Source organism: Camelus ferus, chromosome 2 (genome assembly GCF_009834535.1).
Source record: "Camelus ferus isolate YT-003-E chromosome 2, BCGSAC_Cfer_1.0, whole genome shotgun sequence".
NCBI lineage: Eukaryota > Metazoa > Chordata > Mammalia > Artiodactyla > Camelidae > Camelus > Camelus ferus.
Genome location: NC_045697.1, coordinates 41,834,221 through 41,850,247, shown reverse-complemented (window position 1 = coordinate 41,850,247; position 16,027 = coordinate 41,834,221). Strand labels below are relative to the sequence as shown.

General features: G+C 36.0%; 1 protein-coding gene and 1 long non-coding RNA gene across 7 annotated transcripts in view; one reads left to right on the top strand and one right to left on the bottom strand.

Moving 5' to 3' along the window:
* LOC116669320 overlaps positions 1 to 10,623 on the bottom strand; it is a 30,280-nt gene extending 19,657 nt beyond the window's left edge. The window contains exons 1-2 of the long non-coding RNA XR_004326687.1: positions 10,324 to 10,623; positions 4,547 to 6,969 (exon numbers count right to left, since the gene is read on the bottom strand). This is a non-coding gene — a long non-coding RNA (uncharacterized LOC116669320). The remainder of the gene's footprint in view (positions 1 to 4,546; positions 6,970 to 10,323) is intronic.
* ARHGAP24 (Rho GTPase activating protein 24) overlaps positions 1 to 16,027 on the top strand; it is a 635,766-nt gene that overhangs the window by 521,462 nt on the left and 98,277 nt on the right. The gene's annotated exons all lie outside the window — the stretch shown is intronic.

Here is a 16,027-nt window from a genome sequence, read left to right as displayed (position 1 = left end):
ATAGTCTGGAAGGACTGCAGGCTTTTATTGCATCTGTCTCTGCAAAATCCAAAGCTGGCTTAGAATAGATGACTTCACTTTGAGTGGAACACCAATTACTAAAGGAAAGTAAGCATTAAGCATAACTGAAGTTTCTGAGGACAGGACAACCATAAAGTGATGAATGATTAGGAGTGGATTTAATATTGTACCGTGGGTGCAATGCAGAATCATTTGTCAACCACCAATGGAATGAAGGTGGGCATTATGGGAGGCAATTGCTGGCATCCATCTTATCTTTTCATTTGTTAATAAAATGAATCATGAGAGTCACTCTTCCTACTCATCATATTTTGTGAGCAGGTTGTTTATTAATATTATTAAATCTTTTCTTGCTAGTTTGAATAAAATGCTTTGGAAGGAATGCATTATGTTTAATATTGTTTTGCTCAGACCCATTTGTCAATATTTAATGTCTATTTTTTCTTCTATATTTTCTCGATTGTTTATAAGAATACATATTATTCTGCCTGCGTACACATGCACTCAAACACAACCCTCTCCCACTTCATTAGATTAGGTGATTTCCTTTTTTTTTTTTTTTAAGGCAATTTCCTTTTGTAGATGGTAAAACCATAACACAAAAAGGGAAAGAATTGCCTAAGCCCAGATACTGTTTTAACACCATAACAAAAACAAGATTGTCAAAATTAAACATAAAACCAACTATTAATCTGTCTTGTCATTTAGCTAGCTCTTACTGGTGACAGTATTTTCTTCTTTAGTGTACTTCTGCAAAATTTATCGGGTGATCATCCCCTTCCCATAAAAGAAAGACCTTATATGAAGTAGAACAGGAAAAGATTGAATGCCATGTTGTGGGGGCTGCAGAACACATTTCATTGTGCATGTGTCTTTGTTCAAAGTATAGATTTTGCAGATGTTAATCTCATCCTTCAGCATTCCTTATTTCTATGCCGGAACTTCTCCGGCCGAGCAGTCACCAGTTTGGTCCTGATGTCACCCACTATTGCTTTGTAGATCCCCGTGCCAGCCACACCAGAGGAAGCAAAGCATGAAGCCAGATACACAGGCTGTGTACTGCTTAGGACATTGCTCGTGTATACCAGTTGGTCAAGGAAAGAAAAAGCATGAATAGTATTTACCAAATTATTTCCTCTATTTCCCCTCCCCCTTGATGTCTCAGGCACCAAATATTCTTTTGTTACTTTATCCTTCTCTTCCTTTCTGTTTCTGTGCCCCTGCTTAGCCCAGACATTCATCCATTCACACCTCGATTACTGAAATGGTGCCCTGAGAGATTACCCTGAGGATTCCCTTGCCTCCAAAAATCATACACGAGTTGTCGTCATTGTTTTAATAATACCCTTCATTCACACAACTCCTCCCACTCCACCTCTCTACTCAGTTACCCTTGATGGCTCCCTAAAATTAAACCAAAAAAAAAAAAAAAAGAAGAAGAAGAAGAAGAAGAAGAAAGAAAGAAAAAAATCCTAGGCTTGAATTTAAAAGTTCTCTTGATCTACCTCCTACTTACTTCTCCATTTTCTCTTTCAGTATATCCCTGCAAGAAGTCTGTACTGCAGCTAAGCTTATCAGTCATTGTTCTACAATTGGATCAACCCATCCTTCTAAGTCCCTGGAGTGGCTTCCTCCTTCTCTGCTTTTCTAAGCCCTACTCTTCCTCAAATGCCCAGCTGGAGTGTCAGCTCTTCCTCCAGGGCTCACCCCTTCTGAATTCCTGCCCCAGCCTTCTGCCTTGCTGCACAGACTCAGCCGACTCATGGTTGGCATGCAGCTCAAACTTCAACTGTCCAAAATGCTACTCTTTGTGCACTCCCCTGCCACCACCAGTTCCTTTTTCATCCTCTTCTAGCTCAGAAGGTGGCAACACCAACCATATTTGACAGGGTCCCATTTTTCCTCATTTCTCACATTCAGCTCATTTACAGTCTTATCCATTCTACTTCCAAAGTATATTTCATATTTTTTTTCGACTTTTCTTAATGCTTACCACTATCACTGTGGCATAGGCCACCATCACTTGGAGTGCTGCAAGGGACTCCCATAGCGTCTCTTTTCCACTCAAGCACATTCTCCACTAAAGAGCCATTAAAACAAACAGACAAACACTGTTTTATCCCTGCTTAGAAGGGTCCACATCCTTACCGTGACCTGTAGCCTCGAATGACAAGGTCCACCTCTAACCTCATCTTGGGCTCCTCTCCCTATGAAACATGCTCTAGCCACACTGGCCTCTGGGTGACTCTTACATACACCACTAACCAGGATTATTTTTTTAATTCCCTACACTTGGAGCCACCTCTCCTATCTATAGGCCTGTTTTTCTTGGGTGGCCCAGCTCTTAGCTTGAACTTCAGAGAGGCCTTTATTAACTACCCTAAATGATGTAGGCTACCACCCCATTATTTCCTATCAGAAAACCCTATTTGCTTCCCTCACAGCCTTGACTACAATGTCTACTTATTTGGACATTTATTTATTTACTTAATATTATAGCCTTTTAAAAAAAAAAATCATCTGTTAACAATACTAGAATGTAAGTAAACTCAGTGAACTCAAGGACGAGGTCTGCTTGTTTATCTTTGTGTTTCCAGCACTTAGCACTGTGCCTGGTGACCAGAGATGCTCAGTATCAGGTAAATGAACGGACACTCTTTGGGGACACAGGTTATTTTCCACTCCCTAGTGCTATTACTTATCATTGTTGGAGAGTTTTTCTTATAACAGTTACTTCCCCAAAGTCTAGAAAAGTCTCCTACATATTCTTGAATTCAATAAAACTTCTATTGCTAATATTAATGAACTAGGACCTTTAAAATGTCAAATGAAGTATATGGGGTGTGGTGGGGGTACATTTGTTAGGAACCAGCTTATTACTCCTTGAATAAAAATCTGAAAGCGTTAGGGAACTTTGATTGTGACTTTTAGTAGAGCCCTGCCGAAGACAACAGTACAGCCGTGTCAGAGGCTTGAATTAGCTGTGTAAAATTTGTACAAGTTTATCTTGAATTCAGAATATCCTAAGGAAAACAGAAATATTCTCCTCTGGCTTGGCAAAGACATCTGTATAAAAATCTAGAGGCCAAACTTATGATGGACAGGTAATTTTCTGAAAAGGAAGAAAATTAGGGTTTTTTTTTCTTTTTTCTTTTTTGGATGAACAGACCTAAAATTTAAGCTTGGGTGGGGGCAGGGAATGTAGATGACAGAGTCTTTCACAGGTGTCTCCAGGTGTCTCCAGGCTCATCTGCAATGAATAAGAGCAATAAGAAATGCACCAGAAATGTGCACCAGTTAGGTAGGGCAAACTTGCACTTTTCTTCTTTGTTTTTCTTTTTATGTGTGTTAGAGGAAGAGAGGAGCTCTGGCTGAAGTTTTTTGGTAAAATGTCTTCCCAATAAATCATTTATAATAGTATCTTGAGAATGTGCATACATTTGAAATGAATAAACTCTGTCACTCTGAGAGAATAAATTCCATATGCTGCATCCATCTCCCTCCTTCATGTGGTATCGGGGCCCCTATTTCCCGTCCAACACTCATTAAGAGGCAATTGAGATTCCCTGGGATGTAGATGGAGCAATAACTTGATAGGGTTTGCTGTCCTCATAGAGAACATTTTCCCTTGTAGGCTTTCCTGCTGGGTTGAGTTTCAGAATTCTTATTTATCTCTTTGCGGTGCTATTCAACTTCATCTTATGAATAAAAAGCTTCTTAAGCTAATTCTTGATTTCCTAGGTTAATAATTATTGTGGCCAAATTCAATCCTAAGATTTCATGAGTTGGCCACTGAGGTGAAATCACTTACTCACTTTTATTAAATTACCAAATCTGACCAGGGAATATATTATATCTTATTCATGTCTTTCAGAACTGATTGTGTTTTTACTTTAGAAATAAGTCTGGAATATTGAAATCAAAATGAATACAAATAAGAGGGATTATTTATTTCAGTTAAGATAATATATTCAAAAAGACTTCCAATTGGGTTCTTCTGCGGAAGACATCCATAATACATTCAAAAGATTATTGGATTATTGAATTTTGAAAGTTAGCTTGTATCTTTATTGTTTGTATTTATTGATGACCTATTCCTTGTATGTTTCTAAATCTTTTAGACAATTTACACATAAAAGCAAGAAAATGAAAAGAAAAATAGAACAGCAGTCAGTCAAAATCAGCAGAGAAATGGATGCAGTGGCTGGAAACACCTTTTGCAATATGCTTCCCTCTATGTTGATCAGATGCAATATTAACTTGATAAGTAATTACATATATAAGATTGAGGATTAGGTATTGTAGTAGAGGTGGAAAAAGTAGCTGAGGCACAACAATGCTATTAAATCACTTGTCTAACTAAGCATATTCAACCACTCAGTGACAGAGCTAGATCCACACAGTTCTTCGGGAGTAACTTCTCATGATTCAGAATTGCTTCAGCAAAAATAAGATTTGCCTAGAGAGTCTTGACTTAACAAAACAAACCAAAACTGAAGGGCTACAGGGCTTTGTTTTGGCTTACCTTGTCAGCCAGCAAAGGTTCTTCTTGAGCCCTTGGCATTGTTCCTGTGGTTTTTCTTTGGATATTTTCCCCAAATGAACAAACTCACCTTTGATTCTTAACACATTTAGAAAGATTCAGTGCAAAGGTCTTTAGCTGCTGGTTTTCAACTTTATTTTCAAGAGATTAAATATTTAGCATATTTAAATGTGAAGCCTATGTTGTTTCTATGCTCAAACCAATAGTTAGAAATATTTCAGCATCTGCTGAGCTATTCTGTTTGCCTCTCCTTAGGCACCGCCCACCTGCTCTCTGCTCCAGTGGGCAGCAGTGAGGACCACCCCCCCACTCCCTTGTCCTATGCCTTTTGGTTGGAGTTGGCACACGAAAGACCTAATCAAGGCACTGGGTGGAGGGAGGAGAATAAGGAGTTTGTTACCCTGACTCCGTCACTGTGGGTGGTGGGCTGGGTGCGTTGCCTCCAGCTGGCCGTATCCTGGGGGTGGTACAGGCCTGGGGTAGTGCCTTTGTGGGTTTCCTACTGCCCAGTTATGCCTTTGGCAACAGTCTTTTTATTAAACCCTCCATGGATTACTCTAATCTGCATGTGCTGTTTCTGGCTGGAATCCTGAAATACACAAGTGGTTCTGTGCTGTATGTGAATTTTAGTCAGAAAAAAATGTCTTTAAATCTGGACTCATAGGTATGCTTCATGGATTTGTGAACAAATCACTTAACCTTTATTTTTTTAATGGAATTTAAAGCACTTGATTCAGGAAGACTAAACTAGAGGGCTCAATGAAATCATTTATGTGTATGTAAAGCACCTGGCCCAAAGCAGTCATTTTCTTTTTTTTTTTTTAATTGTAATGCTGATTGAAGAGCTCTATTTTCTTCTAAAGTGTCATTGCTATTTATATGTTGTGTGCTCCATCTTTAACACGTCTGAGTTTAATTTGGGCCTCATTGTCATGTACTCGACTGAATTTATAACTGATGTCAGAATTGAGAGAACTTCAGACGTATGTTCATTAGCCAAATAGCTAATGTCAAAAATATTTGGCTTTCCGGCTAGCCAGGGATGGGAGATGGTGACGGAACTAGAGTTGATGGGTGAATAAGCAATAATAAACGTATGATTTCCTTTTTTATTTTTATTTTTTGCTAGGACATCCTCTTTTCCTCAAAATAGCACAGATCATTTAGCTTACCCAATAAATTACTCTGTGCTTTTTTTGAGAGGAAAAAAGTGGAAACGTAACAGTGCCTGGAAATTTCAGCTCCCCCTTTTCTTAGAATTCTATTTTTATACTCAACTCTCAATCCTCAGTGCTATTATTATCAGGCAGTAGTGATCTAGGTGATCTAAAGATTCTATATTTAATTCTTTAAGAGTTTATATATATACATATATATGTGTATACACACACACACATATATATATATAACTGATACTATGATATATAACAGCAAAAGATAACCCTTCTCCAGAAGTCATATTCAATCAAAAGTGTACACTCACCGAGCATGAGTGTGGAAATGATGATAAAATTCACATGGGTGGGATGAAGTTTTGTTTTTGTTTTTGTTTTTTAATGTTGTGATTGTTTTAATTTTGCTAGCTTTGTAACTGGAAAGCCTGTACTATAGGGCATCTACATTTTGCCGGTTAGCTAAGGTGGAGAATGGATGCAGTGACCCTTTAGGAATATTGTGAAACAGGGATGGATGTTAAGGGAGAAGGAAGGAAGGAAGTTATCGGGGAAGGATATGAGCTGTGCAAAGCTGAAATAGCACATTTAATTTCGAGAAACTTAATGAAAAATTCTATGGAATATTTTTTTTAAAAGTCAGCCCTACACTGAGCACCCAGATTTTGGTTTCTAATACTATTTTCCAACAAAGAATCAGGGCTGTTGGGAAAAATGTCTGATTCTGGGACTGAGGCAGGAAATGTACAAGATGAACCTACAGCATTATGTAGTGCCAGAAGGCAAAGCCGCGCTATTTAAAAACAAAAACATGATTATGCGGGTATGTCACAGGGACAAAATAACAACTGAAACAGCTCCCAGTAGATAAAACGGAAACAATGTAATGGAATAAATAAAGTAATATTGGATTGTAATCCAAACTATGAAATAAATGAGTTACGATGTATTACAGTATTATTACATATTACAAATAAATGCTTAGATTCCAATCTGTAGAAAAATGCAGAAAGGAGTAGGGGTTTGAGAATGTTGTTTATACATTCAGCCTTCAGCGTCTGTCATTTCAAGGATATCAAGCTGCTATTCTATTTCTGTCATTCCTTGCAGAGGACTCTGGTATTTCTCTTGCATTAGCTCTGATTCCCAGGTATTGTTATGAGATGGTGCTTCCAACTGCATTTGACGGACGTCTTCTATGATCATCTAACTCTAAGTTATTACAGTCCTGTTCTGGGGAAAAAACCAAAAAACACAAAGCTGAGAAACTTTCAGTGCACCAATTTGATGCTTATTTGGTGATCAGAGTAAGGGAGCACATTTTTTACATCAATTTGCAGGAAAGGAAAGACTTTTCTTTCTCCATACATTTTCACAATCAATTTGGTTTTTCTTTTATAGTTTAACAGAAGCATCTTGTTGGAGCTGATTATATAGAATTTGTGGGAACTGTTTTTGGAAAGTGAAGTTGAGACATGTATCAGAGAAACAAGAGGATTCAGGGTAGAATATTTGAAATTAGAATTCTTCAGAAGAGACCCGGAGGTCAGCTCATTATACGTATGACACAATAGTGAGGAGCTTGGGCTATTCATCCACATTGCCTGGGTTTGAATCCCGGCTCTGCCAGTGCTATGGCTTTGTGTCTTTGATTACTGTCTCAGTAATTCTGCACCTTAATTTCATCATCTGAAAAGTGGGAATGATAGTAACAGTAGCTACAACAGTGCCTGACACATAGACAGCACTTACTAAAGGTTAGCTGCCATTACTATCATTAGCAGTAGCGTCAGTGTTACAGGAGAGCAAGAAAAAGCACCCTTATGACTTGTATTACCATATATAACTGATTTTTTTTCCTTCTCCAACCTTAAGTGCTATCAACAACCGTGTCTAGAAATATGAAACTGCATCCTGCCTGTATTGCTAAGGCTTTTATAGGTACATGTCTATATTTTCTTCCAAAGATGAAATTTAAGCAGTAGAACTCACTCATTAGGTATGGCAATAAAGCAGGTTGACCTCAGCTGTCGATTTTGCTTTCCAGGAAGAAAGTTAACCCAGTGTTCTCTTGACGTTTCCTCACTCATCTGTGAAGACTCTCATTTGTGTATCTGTCTGGGTATTATCTGCTTATTGTCCATATTGACCCAACACTTACAGGCTAACGTTTTCACAATTAAAGTCCACTAAGTATTAGAGACTTTCCTTTTTCATGGACTCACATGTTTATGAGAGATATGGACATAGGAGTTCTTGGGGACTGCAGGTGATTTGTGCACTGGGACAGATACCTCTACAGGTTTTGCTTTGTGCTCGGAGCACACTTAAAATCCACCTACATTGTATAAAACATTTAATTATTTGATGAGGGTTTTAGAGCCCTTTCCCTTGATAGTAGGTGTATAGAGAGGAAGCTTTTCTCAAAAATGTTTTAAAACATTTCAAAAGCAGAGATTGGGGGAGGCAAAGAAAAAATAACACCCTCTTTGTTTTAAAGGTGTTTTATTGTTTACTGTTTTGCAACTTTACTTCAAGTTTCTTCATACTGAACAGTACCTACTAAATGGTGCAATTGTATTTCTGTTTGCTGCCCATGGTAATGTTGAAATAAGAGGAGGAATTATCAAGAAGATAGGAGACTAGACTTATTCCCATTTATTCTCTCCTTTGAATAGAGAGCTCTTAAATAATTCCTGGTTGGGAGAAAGGTATTGACGTTCTCATCTATTCTAAAGAAAGCATATAAATCTATCACACAGCCTTATGGTTTTAACCTCCAAAAATGTTTTAGATTGTTGTCTAGGGTAATTTTTGAGGGACCTAAAGCTTATACCATCTGGGAGTTGTATTTAGGAGAAAGAATACAAAATTATGAATAAGAATTCAATGATTATTCTAGAATGAAAAAGAATTTACAACAAATTCCAAATTTATGACAACTGACAAATGCCCTCAAGCATCGCAAATCCAGAAATATAATGGTACTGTTACTTTCAAAATGCCTAATGCACCTTCTGTCCTACCTTAATTGATGGAGTACTCTTTGATTACTTTTTGATGACTATTTTATAATACCATTTTCTACAGGGAGGATGAAAAGCTAATTCAGCCTTTCCTTAAACCACATGCATATATTCCATTAATCCTAAACTAAATGTATCACCAATACAAGTTCTCCTTTCCTGGATACCAAAAATGCTGGCAGCCACTCCAGTGTTACCTGACCCAAGGGAAAGTATGATGGTTGATTAACTGAAATGGGAAGAGGGGATTTAATAGACTGTGGCTAAAACATCTTAACTTTGTGAATTTTACAAATATATGACCATGTGAGCACCTTGACATAGTTCCTTCAGGACCCTGGAAGAGGGCTGTGCAATTGAAGAGCTTTGAAGCTTAAGTTTTATTAGTTTCATAATTAATTCCCCTCTGTTTAAGGGACAAAGCAGTGATAGCAAATCGACCTTTCCTTTCACCAACAAAGAAACACATTATATTATCCATGAGGTTTAGTCTCTTGGAGACTCCTAATTATTGGGTGACATTATTATGCCAAGATAAGGGTAAGAAGAAATTGTTTTCATTAAAAAATAATGATTATATCCACTAGTTTTAGAAGTTTATTTGCTCTTTAAACTAGATATTTAACCACGGTTTAGTGTGCACCACATTTTAAGTCTAAACTACCAATGTATTCCCAAGAAAAACTGTGAAAACATCCATGAATTATTTACTCACATACTTCAAACAGGCTGAATGAGTGTTTGTCTTTGTCTAATAGGTTATGTTTTGATCATAGACTAGTAACCTTGAACTTAAAACCCTTTTTATCTTTCACAAGAGCATTTAAATTTCCTAAGTCTTGTATTTTACATTAGGAGACAGAATCAATCAACACATTAATATAGAAATCACTTTAACTCTTAAAACATATCTTAGCCAAACAGAAAACAAATCCATTGGAATTGAACTATGAAGAAGGGGTAAATTATTAATGGCTGATTTTTCTTCCCTGGTTGGGAAGTCATAGTTAGCCAAGATATTGCTGACACTCTGGACTTTAAAGAATCCTGCAGCCAACATCAGCATTACTTATGTATAAAGAAGCTGTGGTTTATGATGGCAGCTACCTTCCACAGAGACCCTACCCCTTCCTGGCAGCATAAGGAAGTCCAGAGTATTAACTCCAAATCAGATCATATTGCAAATCCTGGCCCAGCTATTTACTAGCTGTGTCAATTTGGGGCAAACAAATTAATGTCTGATCTTCAACTTCCTCTCTATAAATGGGAATAGGAGAGCTGTAAGAATAATTCACAGTAATAAAGTACCTGGCTCTCCTGACACATATGACCACTTGATAAATGTTCATTCTCTTCTTCCTTTTCTTAGTTTTCACCCTATTTCCTTTCCAAGTGAGCACACAACTTTATTCATAAATTATTGTATTCACTCAGCAAACGACTGTGATCATCTCCTACGTGCCAGGGCTTTTTACCAACTGCAGGGGATTTGCAAAGCTGAATAAGACATGGTACCCTGTCCCAGGAGTTCACACAGGCGAAGGAGGCGGTAAAAACTCACCAGAGTATAATGTAATCAGTGTTGCCACAGGGTGTTCAGAATGTTCAGAATGAGAGGTCCCATTCTTTTCTGCTGCATGACCGAGCTCTGTCTTGCTTTTATTTCCAAGCATCCATTTCATGAGACATCATTTCATAATTTCTATTTCAGTATATCCGTCTTGTGTTTCTGTTACCTGACCCGTGTGTTGAGAGTTCCTCACTTCCATTCTCCACAGTCAAGCTGATGTCTGCTTTTATACACATATTTTCCATGCAGGGTAATAAAAATTAGATGAGTGGCCTCAAAACATTTTTTGACTGTGCTCTCTCAATTAAAAAAAATAGAATAAACAGACCATATAGTCCAATGTAAATATAGCATTTATTTGCTTGTATGTTATACATTTTTATTAATGTATTTTTATTACAAAACATGCAGAGTTTTTTTTAAGATTGGGTGATTAAATTAGGCACTCTGCTGTTAAGCGCCATATGAGTTCATAAAAAATTACTTGTCTTACAAAATTGCTTAATAAAAATACTATGGCTCGAGTTTTCCCCTAGAATTAGGAACGATCACTCGAAACCTAGAGCAATCTGAAAACAGAGTACAGATAAGAATGAGAATAACCTTCATACAAATATTGGCACCTGTCATCACTGTCAGACAGTCATGCCTTTGCAGCCTTGAAGAGCCCAGGCTTGACTTCTTCCTTTGAGATGTAGGTATGGAAGGGTGCTTGCTTCTAATAAAGACCATCTTCACCAAAATTAAAAATATTTTTCCCAGGTGTAGGCTTTCCGTTGTTTTAAGTTAGGGGACATGTCTTATGCAGTTTCTACAACTGCACTTATACTTTAAATTATTAGTAAGCTGAGAAGTTCTTAAGGATCCTAAATAAGCCACTATTGGAGGAAGGCTCCTGTAGATTTTCAGCTCCATTGTTAAGGTTTTCAAATATTGCTAAGGCTTTTCTTTAATTGTGAGAAAGCTTGTACCTGATTTCTTTAAAACATTAACATTCTAGTAAGAAGTCATGTATGAACCAAATCTATTATTATATCCTACTGATACAGTCCCTCTATTTAACAGTCACATGTGAGGAAGTTCATGTCAAAGAGATGTATAGCAGAAGAGACTGTATCTTAAGAATAATAAATTTTTTGTGAATAATACAAAATATCTTAATTTAAGTGAAAGAGATATATTTAATATATGGCATTATTTTCTTTAACAGTTTATAAAAGTGATTATTTTGGTGATTATTATAACTGAGATTAATTATTCTCACAAAGGCAGTATATACATGCTGTGCAATCAGCATATACCCAGGGCAAGGTCTAGCAACAAGAATAGCAGGTACATGTATGTTTCAAATAGTACTGTTATATTTTCAGTTTTTAGACTACTTCTTGTCAGATACAGTTAGATCCTTTCATCTTGTAATGTACCTGGTGGAATTGCCTTGTGCTTGAATGATGAGCATTGTCTTTAATCCTTGGTTTCTTGGAAGGAATCTTTGTAAGCCATCTATTCATTTCATGAGGACTAGTTTCTTAAAATTGATGCTCTAATCCATTGCTTCACTGAACCACATGCCAGTAAGCAACAATATATTCAGTAATCCAAAGCTCAGAGACAATGGTAAGGCCTCTACTCTCAATTCCTTTGCCTTGTGAAACTCCTCCTCTTCCCTAAAGAGTCTCCGTCTTCAGTACGCAAAACTGACCATCTGACATACGCACTAAGCGAAAGTGCAGGGTCCATCACATGTTAAACAGTACTAATACTGGATCTCTTTATTTTCATCTATGAAAATAATATAAAGTCAAGTTGTAATATTTTCTTCCATCCCCCATGGATTATCATGCTTAGCCCCTCTGACCATCAGCTCTAAACGTGATGGAGCACCTAGAACCCCACTGGCACTTGACCATCTTGTAGGGCCCCCCAGTTAGGGCCCTTGTGCTACCATTGCATGATGAGCAGGAGTTATAGAGGTTCTTCTGGCACTAAGTAAGACAATAGCTGTGTTTATTTGTTTAAAATATTATTCATGATACATGTTAAAGAATAGTTAGGCAGATTTTATTTGGGGGGACCATCTCAATTAGATATGGGGACCACTTCAGTGGGGTTTTGCAGTGGGGGGGAGAGATTGGACTCAATTCTGAACACAACAAGGAAAAGTGGGAATTTATAGCCAAGGAAGAGGGTGTAGGGGATCAGTGAATAGAAAATTACTAAGAGGACACATCAAGAGTGAGGGAGGATTCTGGCTAAACTAAACCTAACAGGATTCTTGCTAAAATAGGACAATGCAGAGACAAATGCAGAAGTTCAAAAAGCGGGATGTAGTTGAAAAGAGAGTTCAGAGGAGCTTGAGTAAAGTTCAGTCAAAGAGATTTTTTTGTCAGTTTGCAGTCAGCCTAATTCTACCGTTCTTCATTGGACCTTTCCTTCTATCCATGAGAAGATAACAGAGCAGGGCTGACCTGCGTTTGAGGCTGAGGTACTTTGTCAACTACAACATTACTATTAAATTCAGTTTGCATGTGAATCTCCCGTTATAGATGTTATTTCTCTCTTCCAGTTCTGTTTATCTCTATATAACTGTCCATATCATCTTTTTGTTTTCTCATGACTGTTGCAAAATATAGTAGCTCATTAAAAATACTTTAAATCCTCGTAGTCTGTTAGCTTGTGGTAGATTTTTGTTGCTGTTTTGTATGTTTCATTCTCATTGTATGTTTATTATTTAATGTAGCGTGATTTAGAAAAAAGCAAAAATGATTAATGAGTATAGGTATCTGTTTTGAAATAAAAATTTAAGAACATAATGGCACATTTCATCCTATCTAAAATATAATGAAATTAAGTAGGGGCAAACTATTCAAAAAGTTTTATGTTTGATAGACTTTTATAGGTGTTTTATAAATTGTTTCATTGGGCGCTTATTAAATGTGCCCCAATAATATGGAGTTTAATGTATTTATGTTTACTAGTGAAAAAAAAGTTTGATCCACGATTGTGAAACAAGGTAACAAAAGAATATACAGTTATGAGAATTAATATTTACTTAATTAAATAGAACTTAATGCATACGGCAGAGTTTTATACTCTTATTTGATATGAAATGGTTAAGAAGTAACCCTATTTTTGAGGCTAATTAAAATGGAACATGGAATACATGAAAAAAAAATCTTTGTAATAGCTAGCTAAATTATTCCTGCATCTAGCAAGTCTGTTATTGCAATTGATTGCAAGTACTCAAAGAAGCTTATTTTATTCCTTTGATTTTCAGGCATGCACATATATAGACAGACTGTGTGTACATGTGCTTTTGATTTTATGAAATTCTTTTAAAAGACCAACTACTATCTTTTTTTAGTCGAAAGTGAAGTACAGTGTGCAATAGAATGAGGTGAGAACTCTGATAAAGATTTCAGGAAAACCAGTTATTTAAAATCAGGGAGCCAAAACAATTGTACAGCACACAGTTATGTATATTATAGAAGCGATAGTTAAGTTTTTTAAAACTGCAATTACTATCAATTGCTGTAGGTTCCATCATCTTTTAAGATCAAGGAGAAAAATTCTACATTAAGACCCCTGTTAAGAAACAATAGTAATTAATGTTCATTAATAGATGAAAGCCAAGCCAGACTTAGGTGATATTTTCAGTCAATTTTGAAGTGATGCTTAACTATGTATATATTTTAAATCCTACATTCATTTTTTAATGTCTTATCTTGGAATAAAATATGCAAGTCTTGTCATTTTTATCTTGCATAATCCATTTGTTACGTTGTAAAAGTCCAAGGTATTTGTTATCACAGATCCTCTTACGATCTTGAAGCTCCTCCAGTTATGTCCCTTGAAGCTCCTCCAGTTATGTCCCTTACGAGGTTAGTAAAAAAGCAATTTTAAAGTTTCCCCCCCTTATCTCCAATATAACATTTCTTTTACATTATGTCCATTTTCTCTACAACCTTGAATTTTTCTCTTTTGGCCAAGCTTTATGATACAAGATATCATCTTTATGAAAGCATTGAAGAAACTGTGTAAAAAATGTGGAATGAAAAATTGACAAGGCATTCAGTCTCCACTAAGCAATTCACCTGAGTACAGTACCAAATGTTTCAGTGCCTGTGGAAATATTACAAAGGATGACTGCTGAATAAGGCATTGGAATCTTATTCTTGAGATGAAGCATTAAGAAATAAAACGTGTATATATTTAATAGGAACATAGTAACTATGTCTAGTAATGAGGAAAGTATTTTATTTGGCATTTTTGCATAAAATGTCAACATTATGATCTTGTCCTGTGCATTTCCTCCAAGACAACATGAACAGTAAAAGTGGGTCCCATGTACATATCAGTTGTAAAATGTTAATTCTGAAAATTACCCTTCAGGGATTTTTATTTTTACTTTACAGTGGGATGCAATTTATTTCTGACCAACACATTGCGTACCTTTATGTATCCTGGAGATTTGCTGTGATCACCGTCTAGCTGTTATGTATTTATCTAAATGCAACAAATGATACTGACCTAGAAAAGTATAAATTTACAGAACAAATTAGGGAAATTACCATCTAGCTCCAGTAGTAAAAATAAAATATAAACTTATGACACAATAATTATTTTGATTTGCTTAAAATTTCTTAGAATCATTCCTTAGATTAAATTATATTTTCCATTTTGTGATACTGAGCCATTGAAAATAAGAATAATATATTTTTGAAATATGAAGATTCATTATAATTATAGTAACAATTGAAAAAATAATATAAAACAGTATTGATGTTAAGGATAGTAACCAAAATAGCAAAATAATATGATAGAATTAAATGTTTTGGAGGGACAAATAACTCTGGATTCCATTTCTCTATAGAATATTTTGTTACCTTCCTAAAATTCATTTACCTTCACTTTCATCAACCTAGATCCTTAATTTTGAGTCATGAATTTCCCTTCTTTTGTGGTTTCCATTTCAGCTTAGTTCAAACTCATATGCCTTCCTTATTCACAGTATCCAATGGTGACTTCAGGACCCAAGGAAACTTTCCAAGAGAATTTAGACCTCAATAGAAAGTATACACTCATCTTAGGAGGATAATAAAATACTGAAAATCTGGACAATTACGTAAGGATTGAAAGAGGAGTTAACAAAATATAACCATGTGTCAAATGTATTTGATGAAGATATAGGCATCCGTTTTCAGAAATACTGCATTATACCATTGTGGCAATTAATAAACTGATTTATTCACTTATTTAACACATATAAACTAAGCATCTACTATGAATACAGGGATTATGGTCATGACCAAAAAAAAAAAAAAATCTTGGTCCTTGCCCTGATGAATTTCACAGTCTAGGAAGGGAAACAAAATTAATTGCTAATGCTTAAATGACAATTATTGACTGTGCTTAGAATAAAATAAGTTGAATTTCACAGGGAAATTAACATAGACAATGGCTCTTGGGGACTCGCCTATAGTAATATTACCTACGTCTGTTGTATTTTTACATTCCTTAGTAGTATTGATCCCTCAGTAAAGGAAAATGTTTATATTGGAATTTGGAATTTGATGGGAGATTTAAAAATCAGAAAAGAATATTTTAGGGAAGTTATTCAGTGAATTTCTTAGTTAAATCAAAAACTTATACTAATTGTCTTTCCAACCCTTTGGTCAGGTTAACAATGGAAAAG